General features: G+C 38.6%; 1 protein-coding gene across 1 annotated transcript in view; it reads left to right on the forward strand.

Annotated features, from left to right (window-relative positions):
* Positions 1-9,859: 9,859 nt before the first annotated feature.
* TMEM144 (transmembrane protein 144) overlaps positions 9,860-15,012 on the forward strand; it is a 66,476-nt gene continuing 61,323 nt past the window's right edge. Inside the window, exon 1 of the mRNA XM_067297859.1 lies at positions 9,860-9,996. The gene's annotated coding sequence lies outside the window, so the exon portion shown is untranslated. The remainder of the gene's footprint in view (positions 9,997-15,012) is intronic.

Genomic DNA, 15,012 nt, shown 5'->3' on the forward strand with positions numbered 1-15,012 from the left:
ATCTCCTTTCTCTTTACCTTCCTTCCCACTCTTGGCATAGTTCTTCCTAGAGCAGGACTCTATCCTTAGTTTTTCCCTTTTTCCAAAGCGATTGCTTGGTTGGATTCCTTGGACAAGTAGTTTATCCACCAAAACACAAACACTCCAAAATCCAGGTTCACCACTGGTGATTTTTCGTGGCTTCAAGAAAGCAGAGTAGTCAGGAGGGCCACAGCAGCTTATTTCCCTGGGGAGATGCTCATTTTGTCCCTGCGAACACCATGGGCAGACCCACAGTGGTGCTCAGGCTGCCTCGCGCTCTTCACTCTCTGCAGAGATGCCTTAGCAGGCTTCTTGGGAGGCCTCTAAATGCTATGGTAGCATAATTAGTAAGTGTTAGAACTATCCTATGTTCACTAATGGCTTATGTACAAGTTAAAGATATATTTAAATCCCTGTGGAATTTAGCCCACTATCATTTGTTTCTCGGGCAGTTTTTTGACCTGACAAAACAGTATTACCAAAGCTTTGTAAAGCTTTGTAAAGACACTAAGACAATGAACCATCTTCGAAGACAGGCGAGCTTTTAAGATACAATTCATAAGGAAAGGTTATTTTTCCTAATGAATTTTCATTACTTATCTGCCAAGATTAGTTAATATTCTAGGTTCCTAATTCAGTATTCAATAGTTTCTGGTCTTAGGCTTTTTCTTCTCTGGTCAATCATCAATAATTCTTTCTAGTAGTTAAAAGATGCTTTACATCCAATAAGGAAGATGGTTGCTCAGCAACTTGGACTCCTGCTGAGCCTTACAATGGTACATGAAGGAAATTTCTTGAAGCTCACATGTGCTAGCTGCAGAAGGGAAAAAGCTCATATTAAAATAGTCCTGTCATGAGCATCTAAAAATAATTTTGACTTCTGAACAAAAGACTTCCCCTTCCCTCCTGCCAGGAGTAAAATCTTAAGCAACTATGTTTTGGGGATGATAGTGAAGGGGACGTGGAAGTGAATAAAACCAGTTCAATCTCAAATTAAACTTCTACCTTTTCTTCCACATGTGGCTATTTCTGGAGTCTGACCTGCTTTCAGAATGTTTCCCCAGTGTCTACCAAGTGAACAGTAATCACAGTAGTCATGAAATAGAAAAGCCAAGGCTTCCATTTTTTGTGTTTGGTTGTGTACTTAGCCCTGATTTTAGTGTCAATGTTAACATCAGAGTATGCTTCCTGCCTCTTCTGAGTCTTGCCAGTTGCGCAGGAGTAGGAAATGATATAACGGTGTTCAGAATTAGGACAGTAGTTCGTGCACCATATTCACCATATTTGCAGTTCCAATTCACTTACTGGCTGATAGGGTACATCTCAAAAAAAAACCCTGAAAGATGTAGTTAACTACAGGTTTCATAACATTATCTTACTGATAACTTTCCAGACAATCTATTGGTCTAAAACTGCTATTTGATCATATAAGATTGTTTTTCTAGTAACACCACTTTCATCAAAGTCCTGACTACATACAGACCAGACATTGGACACTTGCCTATTTTCTGCCAGGTTTCCTGGTAGATTGATGAGGAATCTAACTCACCAGCTTCTTAAGGAGATATACAATAAAATTTTCTTGTTATCTATTTTGCAAATATTTCAGAACATAAATATGACTAATTGTTCTTTGACTCCATTAACAGGAACCACATGACTACTTTTATTAATGTTAAGTCATCTGTGTATTCTTATGTTCAAGGTCCAGAAACCATTATGTCTATCACACAACATTAAAAACCATTTGGACCTCTCTAAATTTTAACTGTTTGCACTGGAATGATTCCTACTGTAAAGCGGTAATAGAAAGAAGTCTACAAATACACTCAATGTCTGTATTAAAAATCAGTTTAGTCAAATAGTCCCCACATTCTGAAACTCCTGGAAAAGTTGAAAATTCTTGTTTCATAACCTGTAATAACTATTCTGAAGTCATCTTGCTGTATTATTCAACATGGACAATTCAAAATGGAATACATTATCAATATGGACAGACACTCATTTTCATTTTCTGTAAATTTGTAGACAAAGCAGTGTCCAAGAGATAGCATCTGAGAGTTCAAACAGTGTGATTGTAGTACTCTTCCTACATTTTTTTTCAATAATCCCTACTGCAACTTCCCTGATGTTTTCAGAATAATAGATTATTCCCTTTTCAACCAAAACAGTTCCCCTTTCAGGAAACTGACAGAAACATTATGAAAAATCTGTGATTTAAGATATAAGTGTTCACAAAGCAAAATATCTTTATCAGCCAATTTGGTTTCTTCAGCTGAAAGATAAGCTAATATGTTATTGGCAGTACATAAATCTCAGTCTTCCAACATGTATCAAGTTAGTTATGGAATCCTGGGAAATAAAAGCACATAATTTATTGTCACATCAAGATGAATTACCTATAGATAACACTGTTATACTTTGCTTCTTCAGAAGCTGCCTTGTCATTTTCAGTATTTGCATATTTCTTTAAAAATAATGCTTTAAAGAAGTTTTGTTTTTAAAGCTGTTCTAAAGTAGTTTCCAATATCTATTTCTTTTGAATGGTGTTTTGTGCTGACAGTTTACAGTGAGCAAATAAACTTCTACATAAATCGCAGTAATATCAGTAGCAATTATTGTAGTCTTCACTCATCTGTGAAAAGTCAGTTCACTCTTTATCTGGAACACATTTAGCTTCCTGTCAAAGGTTGTATTTGAAGTGATTGATGTCATATTCACTGTCCATGTAGAGCTGAACACTACCACCAAAAATACATAAATACTAGTTTTCAACATCAAATTCACTCTCTGCATCTATTGCATTTCAGACCAGATTCCCAGATGCTGTCTTGTAACAATATTTAGTTCATGATAGATACGATATAAAAATCACCAAAAGATACCGGAAGATATTAAATATTGAGAAAGAATAAAGTTCACTGCATATTTCTCAAGTAGACCAAAGATAATTGAGAAGTGTGTTTCAGTGCTGTTTGGATCATGTCTGAAGCAGAATAGTATTATTTGCTTTTAGAGTTTCAACATCCAAGCAAAGTACTAAGGTCAAGTATGCAGCACTTGTGTAGGAACAACCAGGTGGTTTAGGGAAACAAAGCGGTTTGCAGTAATAGCTCAGATTCGCTCACCTGGGCATGTGCCTGGGAGAGCTGACTGAGAGCTGGGGACTGATGGGCTCTTGCTTAATCCTTCCCAGTCCCAGCTTCCTTTGCTCTGTACCGAGAGTCTGCAGTTTTTAAAAACAGTGCTAACACTGCAGATGGTGGGCAACCTCTACCCCAGGTTGCCTGGTTTGTTTTGGTGGAAGAATGGGAAAGGGGAAGATTTAAACATGTTAAATTTCTCCTAAGTCATTCTCCTCTATTCTTATCACATCCTGTCCTAAGCTGATAGTTTTTCTTCCTATTTTTGTCACAAGGGTCGGAGGCTTTCCTTCTACAAGCCTCTCAGCAACACAGGTCGCATCAGGTGTACGTTACACTAAGGTCTCTTGGGACTGGAGATCTGCACAGCATATGAACTGCTGAGCCTAGATAAATGCTTCCAGGTAATGTCTCTCCCTGGAAGTTTCCAGGCCATGCCCCCAAAAGCTGGGATTGTTACCATGTCTTGAAGCCTACCCTGTACACTGTATTTCCAGAGTTGTAATAAAACATGCCAGTACCTCTATGGTGCAAGAATTTGCTGTTTATCCAACCATACTGAACTTTCCCAGAAATTTTAATCTTTGTATGTCACTTCCTAACAGAGTTGTAGACCAAAGAACAAAGGTCAATGTGTTTTCAGAGGCTAGTTTCAAGCAAGAAGTCATATCCAGGATTTTTATTTCATATAGGTAAGTCAGTGCAATCTTAAGATAAACAAAATGTTACAAGGTACAGTTAGTGTTTGCGAATTCTATGTCAGGCTGTGATTTATGCAAAAGTTGTGCTGCTCAGCTACATTTTGATGGATTTGTCCTTACCCTCCATTATGGGACAAGTGAATGAAATACAATCCTTTTAAAGAGGTGATCTGTTCAACAAATGGAAGAAGCAGGGAGAAGAAAACTCACTCTTTTTATACACGTTTACTTTCACAAAGTGATTTGAGAAGGCTAGCAGTGCTGCATATGGCTACAACTCAAGAAACCCCTATAGTGGTGGTAGTAGTCTATATACCACCTGATGTCCTGCATAAAGGCCAGGCTGATTTCACAGGCCAGGATACATGCTCCAGAATGGCTCACAGCACATGCAGGAAGGAAACTTTCTATTCCCCCTAGTGGCCCTGATCAAGGCTTGCTGAATGCCCATCTCTTTGCCAGCCTTGCTAGACCTTTCTGGCACGTCTTCCTGGAACGCTGGGTGGTAGCACCTAGTAGTCATTGCAGAGAACTGATTTAGTTCCCTTCTGCTTGATCACACCGGTTGCAGCGCCCTAGAAATTGCTGCTACTCACTGTGACAGTGTGCTGCTACAGCAAAATTTTTCTTTGTCACCCATGTGTGCAACAGTACTTATATGCTATGGTAAGATAGAGCTGGATTTCAGCAACAGCTAGTGTTCACCCTTAAATTTCAGTATAGCTTAGTACTGTCTGCATCACAGCCAGCTCCTGGGAAGGATAACAGCAAGAACTGTGCTAAGGTAAAACAAAACAAAAAAAAAGAGGGGGGCATGTAAGTATCACCATTAGTTTTCCTGAACTGTAGTAAAATGGGGAATTTTTGTATACCTACATTTAAGTATATTGGGTCAAGATACCTTGCAAAAATTCTTTAAGTAGCACAGTAACTAACCGTCGTAACAACTAAGTTTTCAATCTGTATCATTTCTATAAACTCTGGTGTGTGTGTGTGTGTGTATATATATGTATATATATAAAAGTATATCTATATCTCACGTTGCTGGTAAATTTGTTTTCCTCTTGGTAAAAGCAAAAGGTGGAAGCAGATCAAAGCACACTACCAACATCAGAAACACTCCTCTGCATCAGTTCTGTAGTATTCTGTCTCTTTCTTATCCTCTCTTGTTTAAAAAGCTTTTTTACAAAGTTATCAAGCATTTTAATAGATTGGAAGTAGCTAAGCAGAGGTTGAAAAGTCACATGCACAAGGTACCACTGTAGATTTTCATTGCCCTACCACTCGGATCAATGCAAAGGCAGTGACCCTGAATTTTGAAAACTTACATCTCTCACTGAATGAAAAAAGATTATATGCATCTTTTGAGATCTGAGAATGCTTGCTTTTCTGTTTGATTTATGAACCTTGTTATTCATAACAGCCACAGATAGGAAAATAGTTTGACTTGTGAAAAGCATTTGTATATTGAATGTTTTCTAATGCTCCATACTTTTGCATAAGGAATGTGACCTCTATATGAAAAGTTTCTCACTTTTTTTTTAAATACAGTCTTTTAACTGGAGTTGTCAATACCACAAACCATTATTTATTTTGGTAGAATGCAAGAACAGCAAAGAAATTACTGAATTTGATGTAGAAGTTTCAGGAAAAAAGGATCCCTATTTGGAAAGGGGACTCGGGTGAAATTACAAGTATCACATTGTTTTCTGTTCTGCCATGTCAGTGCTCTGCCTGCTGACCCAGTTGCAGCTTTCACCTGACATTTGCCAAATGGTTGCTAAGCTTGACAAATATCAGGAAGGCTTCCAATTGGACATCTTCAAAAGATCATTGCTGCTATAAATGATGAAGATACACTTGGGGAACATTCACTCAAAGTGGAAGAAATTTGCTGATCAGAACTTGAAAAATCTTGTGTCAGGGAACTAATATTAAGTTTGTGCTCTGTTTTCTCAGATGAAGAGCCTTGCATTTCATACACTTCAATTAACCCCTAAATTAAGGAATTAGCTGTCTTAACTGTGCTTTTATATATGCAGAAGTCTTACAAATAATTCATGACAATGTAAAAATAGAAAGCTTTCTACATTTACACATCAGAAAGGATTAAGATGGGACTGCTGGCCTAAGGCAGCCCTCTACCTTCGGTTGTGAAAAGCTGTGGTAAATTCCTTCAGCAGGACTGTACTGGCTCTTCAGTCCCCCAAATTTACCTGCAGTAAGGGTTGCAGAAACATAGAGAAGTGGATGTATTTAATAGGAAGCCTTGATTTCTCTCTTTAATGACTTGATCTTTGTGTAATTACAGAAACGCAGAATGAAAGTGGTCCTACCTTGGTAGATGTCCTAAATGTCACAGGATTCTAGATCCTCTTTGCCTAGGTAGAAGTGTGTTTCAAAAAAAAGTTATGTGTTGGTAAATCGAGCAACAAGGTAGCACGCGTAGCACAAACAAGGACATGGGGAAGAAAGTTATGATTTTAGGCAGTATCTATAGCTAGGTACTGTATTTTGCAAGATGGAGAGAGAAAGTCTGAGCTCATGCTAACTTCTAGACTCACCTGAACAGATTTAACTTTAAAACTGCCATACTGATTGCAGTATGGATTTCACAAATATTAGGCAAATTTCTACACACACACCCCATCTTCATTTTATGCTTTTGTTAGAAGTGATACAGAGTGTACTCTAAACACTGTTTTGTGCACAGATCACTCCTTTCATATACTGCAACAGGTGCAATGTTTATATAAATATTATTCTTGTGATTTTTAGCTCAATAAAGGGCAATGAAGAGTGACATCCAATCTCCTGCTGAAAGCATCATAAATTTTTATCTCATACTCTCAATTTTGTGTCCTCATGTCAAAACCTAGGAGAAGATGCAAGGCTTTTCTTACCTTGAAATTGGCACTCCCTAGTCATTTCTCAAAAATGCCATCATTTTGCTTTTCTTCCTGCAGTTTAACCGAAGGTTACCTTCAGATGATAATAGAAATGGCTAAGTGGTCTTTATAAAGTATATAAGAAAAATAGGAAGCATATGGTAAGAGCAGATCTAGATAAGAAACCAATAATAAGTGCCTATAAAGTCATGGGCTGCTCACTTGACCTGCTCTAAAATTATTTACTAACGTTAAAAGATATTTCCACTTTCGTAAAGAGACAGCTCAGGGTAACAAAAATAACTTGCTATTCATAGGAGCACAGTCAGGGAAGTAGCTACTTTTAGTTTACTTATAGAAATCAATGGGGTAGAAACTTTTTGCAAAACAGGCAGGAGTCACAAAATCCCGTAGTATTTTGGATAACCCCATTAGCTCTGTTTTTCCACATGCCTCCAGTCTTTCTTTAAGGGCAGCTGTAGACTGCCTGTAAAAGATAACTGGTGATTCTTCTTGCTTTCTGCCAGGACCTCTCTCACTGGGAGTATTTTAACAGCAGCCTGAGCTGCCTGGCAGGCAGCCCTATCTCCCCTGCTTTCTGGTCCAACACCAGACCAGGGTTCGTCCCACTCAATAGCAAAACTTAATTCTTTGGCAGTGTCGTGTCTTGAAAATGGTCACATCTCAAGTGCAAAGGATTTTGGATGCCTGAGACTGAATAAAGTTAACTTGCATGTCAGCCTTAACTTAGACATTCAGCATAACATCTGGCTCTGAGATGATATTTAGAATCTGTGTTAGCTGGTGGGGATTGAAACTTTTGGTATCCATTAGGTCTTCTGAGGTTAGGTTTTTGTCTTTAGCATAGTAATAAAGATTTTGCCTTTAAAAAAAGGCTTATCCTAATGCTTCCCCTTTCTGTGTTTGGATAAAATTTCCAACTTTCCAAGCACCAAAAAGGGGAGTTCAAAAAGTTGAATCTGCCCTAATAATTCGAACTAGTGATTGCCTGTGTCCAGCAACCTGTAGGGTAAGCTAGAAGACACTCTGCAATAGATTACTGCAGACTATTCTACCTGTTTAGAAAAGTTATAATACAGTAAGAGGGTGGTGCCCATCCACAGCTAAAAGACTTTATATCCTTTCTCAATCAACAGGGAGATTTCAAAGATCAATGCAGTGAGATTTCAAAATGCCTTTTATAACTTATGATATCTCTTGATTCAGTTGAAAAGACTGCCATTTGTGCAATGTTTATAACAGTACATTTTTTTAAAAGGATTTAGAAAATGGAATGCTAATTTGAAGTCAGCTGATGACTTCAACAAGCTACTATTTTCCATGAAAGAATCCTGAATTAGAAAGGAAATGGACATATTGACCTAGTAGGGTCTCATTTCTGTGTTTCCAAGACAACTGCCGGAAGCTCTTAGTTAACATCTTTGAAAAAATGTTGCTAGACACAAATGCTTCTGTTGTTGCATTCCAGCTATTTTAGTTATGGCAACTGACAAAGCTTGTAACCATACAGTTCATATTTTGACCAGATGACATTTTAGTTCTGGAAAAGATTGCTTGATAACAGGGTTTTTGAGAATGTTCTGAAGTTTTGAAGATTCCTTGTGATTTCTGAACATTCCACAGTGATGATGAGTAATATTTATTGCTTTTTTGAAGCTCATTGTTTTTGATTCAAACAATATTTTGTGATATATTTTCACCAGCCATTACACTTTTAAGGCAATGGGCTTGAAACTGCTTAAAGAACCTTCCCAGGGTGGTATGAACCCTACCTATCAAGAAGACTGAACTACACTGAGGTATTTGTGCATGCAGTATAGTAAACCTTAAGCTAATAGATTCCAGCTCTGTTTTACACAGTAATCTTTCTCTTAATCAGTAAGAGTTGTTTTAGGCATGTGTTATTCAGAACCTAGGAATTTATAAGTCCAAATATCTTAACGCTGTAGTGATATAAAATGTGGTGTAACATCTTTCCTCTATAAAGAATAAACAATACCCACGTTTTTAAGTACTTGGCTTCCTAATACCCCAAGAGACATTTTCTTCATTGGCACTGACAGTAATTTTCCAGGAACTGTGATAGAATAGGTAAAAATGCACATTTGTCTTTATAGCCTCATTGCTGTAGTTCTAGTAAAGCATCCCCTGATGGCCACTGGTTAATGCTGAGCTATGATACTAGTCTTTTAACCAGATGAAAATTATAATAATGATACTGCTTAGCTCTTGTATGTCACTTCTTCCCCTTTCATCTCTCCCCAGTTACTAATATCCCTGTAGTTTCATTTGGCATGCCTAACAGGCATTTCATTATTTTCTGTTCTCCTGACTCCTATAGACTCTGGCAAAAGCTCTCAGTTGCATTGCATGGATGTAAAAAGAATTGTTGGCAGGCAGGTATCATCAGCAATGAGCTACACTTACAGGCTGAAATTTATACTTATTTATGAGTTGTGCAATGCTTTGAGACCAAAAGGGTATTCTTTTGACCATTCTTACAGCCAAGGAAGAATTCTTATTCTAACTTTTCAGAGTACTTTTCACTGAATTACAGAAAAGTTCTTCCATTAGATAAACTCAAAGTTTCTACAATGAGTCTTTACAGTTCAAGAGATCTGTGCAATAAATAAATGAATAAGCCTTAGGAAAAAAAAAAAATGCCTGTTTCTTTTAAGCCTGCTCATTCAATAGCAGGTAGGTAATTCACATCAGAGAAAGTCAAAAAATATCCATCAGCCATAGACAACATATGCAAAATCTGAAATACGTAGAGCTTGTATGAAGCAACATAGCATATATTTGTCAAAATCAGTCTGCTAATGATAACCTCGTAACAACTTTGTTAGAAGATTGCTACATTTGCCAACCAACAATCCTGATAAATTAAAGAGTTGTTATAGTTTCAGAAATTCTTTAAGATAAATTCCTTTTAAGAACCACCATACTGATTCAGAGAACATTTCCACTTAATGTAATCTTACAACTTCACTTGCCTACAGCAAATTCTTAGGGAAAAGTAGAGGAATCAGTTAGATCTAAAATAACTTTGGTATACCCTCCTGCTTTCCAACTTCCAGAAACCTTGAGCAAGATGCAGCATCCAGACCACTATGTTTCCCAGGCACGAAGGAGCCCACCCTATGTGAGTGTGCCTGTTCCTTCAGCTGCGTGCATCCGCCAGCTGGGCACAGGAGAGGAGATGGGGACGATGAAGGAAAGGTGAGTGTTGTAAAGGATTGCTTCACAAGGAGACAAAGTTAAATCTGGGAGGAATTACTGGTGAGACACAGGAATGCTTAAAGCTTCATTTATGTGAGAGCTGGGAGCTCCTCAACAATGTCTCATTAGCCTTGAATCTGGAAGGGTATATCTTTGCTCTTCACCAGCTTGGTTTCACTGCTATTGTGCCTCCTGCCCATGCAGGGTGGGTGGTAGCCAGAGAGGAGGTATCAAAGATCTCTTAATCAAGGGTTGTGCTTCCATAAACACGCACACAGCAGGATTTCGTGCTCCCTTCTGCGGTGCAGCCAGCCAGATGGAAGCATGCAGGAAGGGTGCCGCATGAAGCAAAATCCCAAAGGAATGGGACACTGGTGCTAGTTAATGACAAACTCTTCACATTACGTTTTATCATCAAATCCTGATCCATTACTTGTCAATTTTTAGGGCTGTGGCATATTGTGAGGCAGTCTTGTTTTCAGCCCCATAAACCTTTAAAAATCTGTGTCTTTCCACAGTCACATGTAAGTCCAGTCAGTGAATAATAGCACTGTTGTATCTGAGTCAACTAATCTATTTCTTGTGGCTTAGCAAGGATATCAGACATTCCCAGCGTCTAACACAAGGCAGCACCTTTTCAGTATGAGAAAACATGGTGCTAAAATTTCATGTGCTTATTTCAGCTCAGGCTGAAGTGTTGTTGTTTTAAGACCAGTCATATATTTGCAGTTCACCTCACTCTTGTGCTCTCCTGTTCTCCTCTTCATCCTAGTTACTGCTTTTATAACCTATGTTGCTGTTTTCCCTAAAACTCAAAAGGCACCCAACAAAACACTGTTGTCAGTACATCTATGAGGTGTCTCTGATGACGACTAGGCTTTTTTATTTTTTTAGATATTTGTATACCCTGGAGTAATCCTGAAACATGAAATAATAGTGAACATTTATGTGCAAAATCCCTATGTCTTTATTATAGGCTCATGGCAGTAACAGACAAAATATATGCATAGCTCATCCATTGTCTCTGCGACAGATTTAGATCTGTTTTATGAGAATTTCGGGTTTCCCATCATAGTTTGCTCATGTATTCCCAGCAGTCACAGAAGTGGTGCCCACAGTTTCAGCAGCATCCAGAGCCCCTCCTGGCTCTGTGCCTCACCATGCTGCTCTTGTGCAAGAAAAAAAACGTGGTGCTTATTTTCCCCCCTCCTCCACTGTGCTATCTGGAGATAACATCTAATGCTCTGATATCTACTACACGCTCACAAATGAGAATCGCTGCCACATGTCCTTCTCTACCTGAATTCCTGCTCTGAGCACAAGGTGCCTGTGCTGGGAGGAGGCTGGGGAAGGCTCCCCACTCGCCTGCGGCTGGAGCTGGCTGCTGCCACTGACAGGCACTGGGGCAGTGGGACCTGTGCCTGGGCCAGGCACTGGGACCTGCCTCAAGTTTCTGTCAGGCACCAACCTACTGTCAGGCGCCCACTTGTGCTGTGTTTTTCTTATTATTTACGCCACAACCACCTTTGGTGTCATCCTAGTCCTCCTAGCTGCGTTCTTACAAGCATGGAGGTTCACTGCCCTCCAGAGTTTATAAATTAGGGCTGCTGATACATTTATCCTTAACTAAGGGAAGCTATTTTTTGCCTTTTTTTACTTCACCTGCTGCTGCTGCACTCACTTTTGCAGCTTTTTCCTGAAACCTTTCCAGCTCATCAATATCTTTCTTCTGATGTTGTGCTCAGGACTCAGCATGATTCTTCAAGTTTAGTGGGGTTAGATTAATGACTGACACAGACCCCTCCTGTTTTATTATCTGGAATTCTGACAGAAGCACCTCAGAAAAACATTTGCAACTACCTTTTGTAGCAGCCATAGTATTCTGCAAACTCAGGTCGTCTTTGGTGCTCTCCCTCAGGTTTAGGTCTTTTTCTTCACTTCTCATTAACATATTTCTTTTCTTTCTATACATGTAGATGAAATCTAAATAGAACTCCTCTTTTCTCCTGGGATTTGACTTTAAAAGTTTCTAATTTTTATAACTACATTGGCCTACTTCCTTTCCATGTAGTAACATTATTTTCTGATGGTGTGTCAGTCTCTCTTAGATTTTTTGTGCATTTTCTGTCTTTTCATTACTCCTTGCATTGCTCCCAATACTATCATTTACATTTTTAATTAATTAGTTTTTATTTTATATCTTAATTTAGATCAACTGTTACAAAATCATTACATTTGAGAATTAACATTAAATTGTTGAATGGAAACATCTGTGAAGAATATAAAGCACATATAAATTATCTCCTCACTTGTCTTAATGTATTCAAAGGGGGAAAGCTGAGGAAGGAGTTCTCAAAACAAGGAATTCTAAGAACGCAATTACACTCCACTTTAAAAGTATTAGCTCTGGATCCGTTCTTAAAATCCTTAGGATCAGTGCGGAAAAATTCCAAAAGATTAAAGGGTAGAATTATCAGTCTATTCCTCTGCTCTAATAGCCACTAATGAGCTGTATTCTGGGGTAATAACAACTCTTATCCTAAATCCATGGCAAAAATGGAAATGAATCATCCAGAAGGTGAGCAGATGGAGGGGGACTGAGATTCAGAGAAAGAGACTTTTTTCCCTGGGAACATCATTGGTCCATATAAGTACTGGCAATAGGAAATAAGGACGGGAGTAAAATGAGAATGGCAGAGACTCATATTTATTTATTGTTTCCCCATGGCTCAAAAGGACACTCACAGATTGGGAACTGATGCTGCGATGGAGACAAATAGACAATGCTATGAAGCTATAATTTTTCTCTAACTCAGCACCCAATGTGACAAAAGTTTGGCAGGACAAAAATGAATCTATGCTGAAGTGAGCACACTGTGAATAAATATAAGTCACTGAAAGCTTTTGTAAGTGTTGACACCTTTCTTTTAATTGAAAAATAGCAGGTAGACCCAGTTACCCCAGCAGAATTTTCCATGCCTTAAATCTATCCTTAGAGATGGAAGAAGAGGAAAAGTTAAAACATAACATTTAGTCTTGCCTGTGTGGGAAAATTTTTTCAATATACATTATGATATGACTTTATATCAATAATTAACACAGGAAAACAATGTGGCTTGTGGCTTTACCTGTCATATTGTGTTTTGGCATACCCTATGTCATTTTAAGAGGAGTTTTAGTATGTGCAGCTGTGCAGCTTGGCTCCAGTGGTAAGTATGCTAGTATAACTGACAAACTCTCTCCTGCAGGCAAAACCCGGGATTTCCTAGACTAGTTGCATGGGGAATAGCTATGGCTTCAGGACCATACTGACATAGTCACTCCAACAAATCTTGCCTAAACAGCATTTTAAACTATCTGCTGGAACATGTCAAATTATCACTTGAAGGCCACATTGTGATTATTCCAATCAAACCAAAATAATTAAGTGAACAGCACTGGTGTGATGCCCTTCCAATTTTGCAGTTGTACCCTTCTTGGGGGCATCAAGAGACCTGCGTCTGCATGGATGAGCAGGGACATTCTGCCTAAGAAAGTGATATCTGGATATTTACAAGTCCCCATGAATCAAGAAGAGAAAAAAATAATCGCTCAATTTTTGTCTATCAAATAAATGCCTCTGTATAGATTTGTTATATATCCTTCAGCTTATCCAGGCTTTCCAGTGTATTATACATATTTTGCTAGACCAGCCACCTCTCTACTGCTTTTAGCAGTTCACCATAAATAAAATGTCAATCGTCACTGTTAATGTTCCTGTATTTTTTCTTCCCTGCGAGCAAGTCATTACAGTATGTCTGATTATTAGGAACAAGGAACAAACATTTCCCCTCTGTGAAGTACAGGAAACAATGTTTGGAGAACAATCAAGCCAATTCTCTGTGGAAAAAAAAATGTAGCAACAGGGGAGAGGCTTGACCTTTTTCCAATTAAAAAAAATTTTTTTTTCCTCTAAAGAAAAGGAAAAACTTGCACACATATTCATCCAGTCTGACCTCTTTTCTAGAGATGTATTTAATTCTAAAATATTTTACATCAACGAAAGGTAATCAAAACACTAGGAGTTTTGGACTAAGTATTTTGCTGTCATCTTGTGAAATTCTTGTTTCCATTTGCCTGCCATTGTAAATTAAGTTTTCAACCAATCACGAAAAATGCAGGAGCTGCTAAGAGAGGCTATTCCCCAACGCTGCACACCCATGAACAGCCAGGGCCACCTGCTCACAGCTGCAGCTCACATGGGGAGTCAGCCTGGGAAACAGCATCAGCAAAGGCACAGCGACTGCTCTGACCACAGCCCAGCTGCAGCCTTGTAAACATCAGCATTTCTCTTCTCTGGTTCACGTTTTTCATTTTGTTCTGTATTTTTCCAGTATGCATTAAATACCAGAAAAAAATGAGGAGAGAAAAACATACTTAGTGAAGCATGGGTATAAGTACTGCTGCTGCTGCTCTGACACAATTTGAAATTTGTATGTAAGCTTCCTGTCACCTGTCTCTTGCTTTCACCTTTGGTACTCCTGATTTTTGTTGTATCACATAATTCTTTTTCTTGGATTAATAACTAATTCTTCAGTGCAGGCCAGTATGTCATTTTTTTGCCTCAGCAGCTAAGCAGTCACAATATGGTTCCCAATTTGGCCCAAAGGGAGGAAGTAATTGATGCCAGTTTTTAACTGATGAACAATACTTCCCTGTGTGTCAGCTCAGACATGTGGTTTGTGCATCTGGGAGATAAACACAAGGTTTAAATGTTCCCACTCACACTCCACACAGGAGAAATTTGATGGAAATTTTTCTCCTCTCTGGGCTGTGTAACAGCTGCACTGATTGCCTCAAAACTGCCATTAAGATCAGTGGGTCAGCTCTCCCTCTCTGGCCCCAAAGCAAGTGCCATGAGAACACTGACATCTCAGAACATCACATTTCAGAAGAAAATAGAAGTTCATCAGTGAAACACAACAACAATGTTGCCAGAGCTAATAATTTTAGTATTAGTTTTGCTATTTTTTGTGT

Source organism: Apteryx mantelli, chromosome 5 (assembly GCF_036417845.1).
Source record: "Apteryx mantelli isolate bAptMan1 chromosome 5, bAptMan1.hap1, whole genome shotgun sequence".
Classification (NCBI taxonomy): domain Eukaryota; kingdom Metazoa; phylum Chordata; class Aves; order Apterygiformes; family Apterygidae; genus Apteryx; species Apteryx mantelli.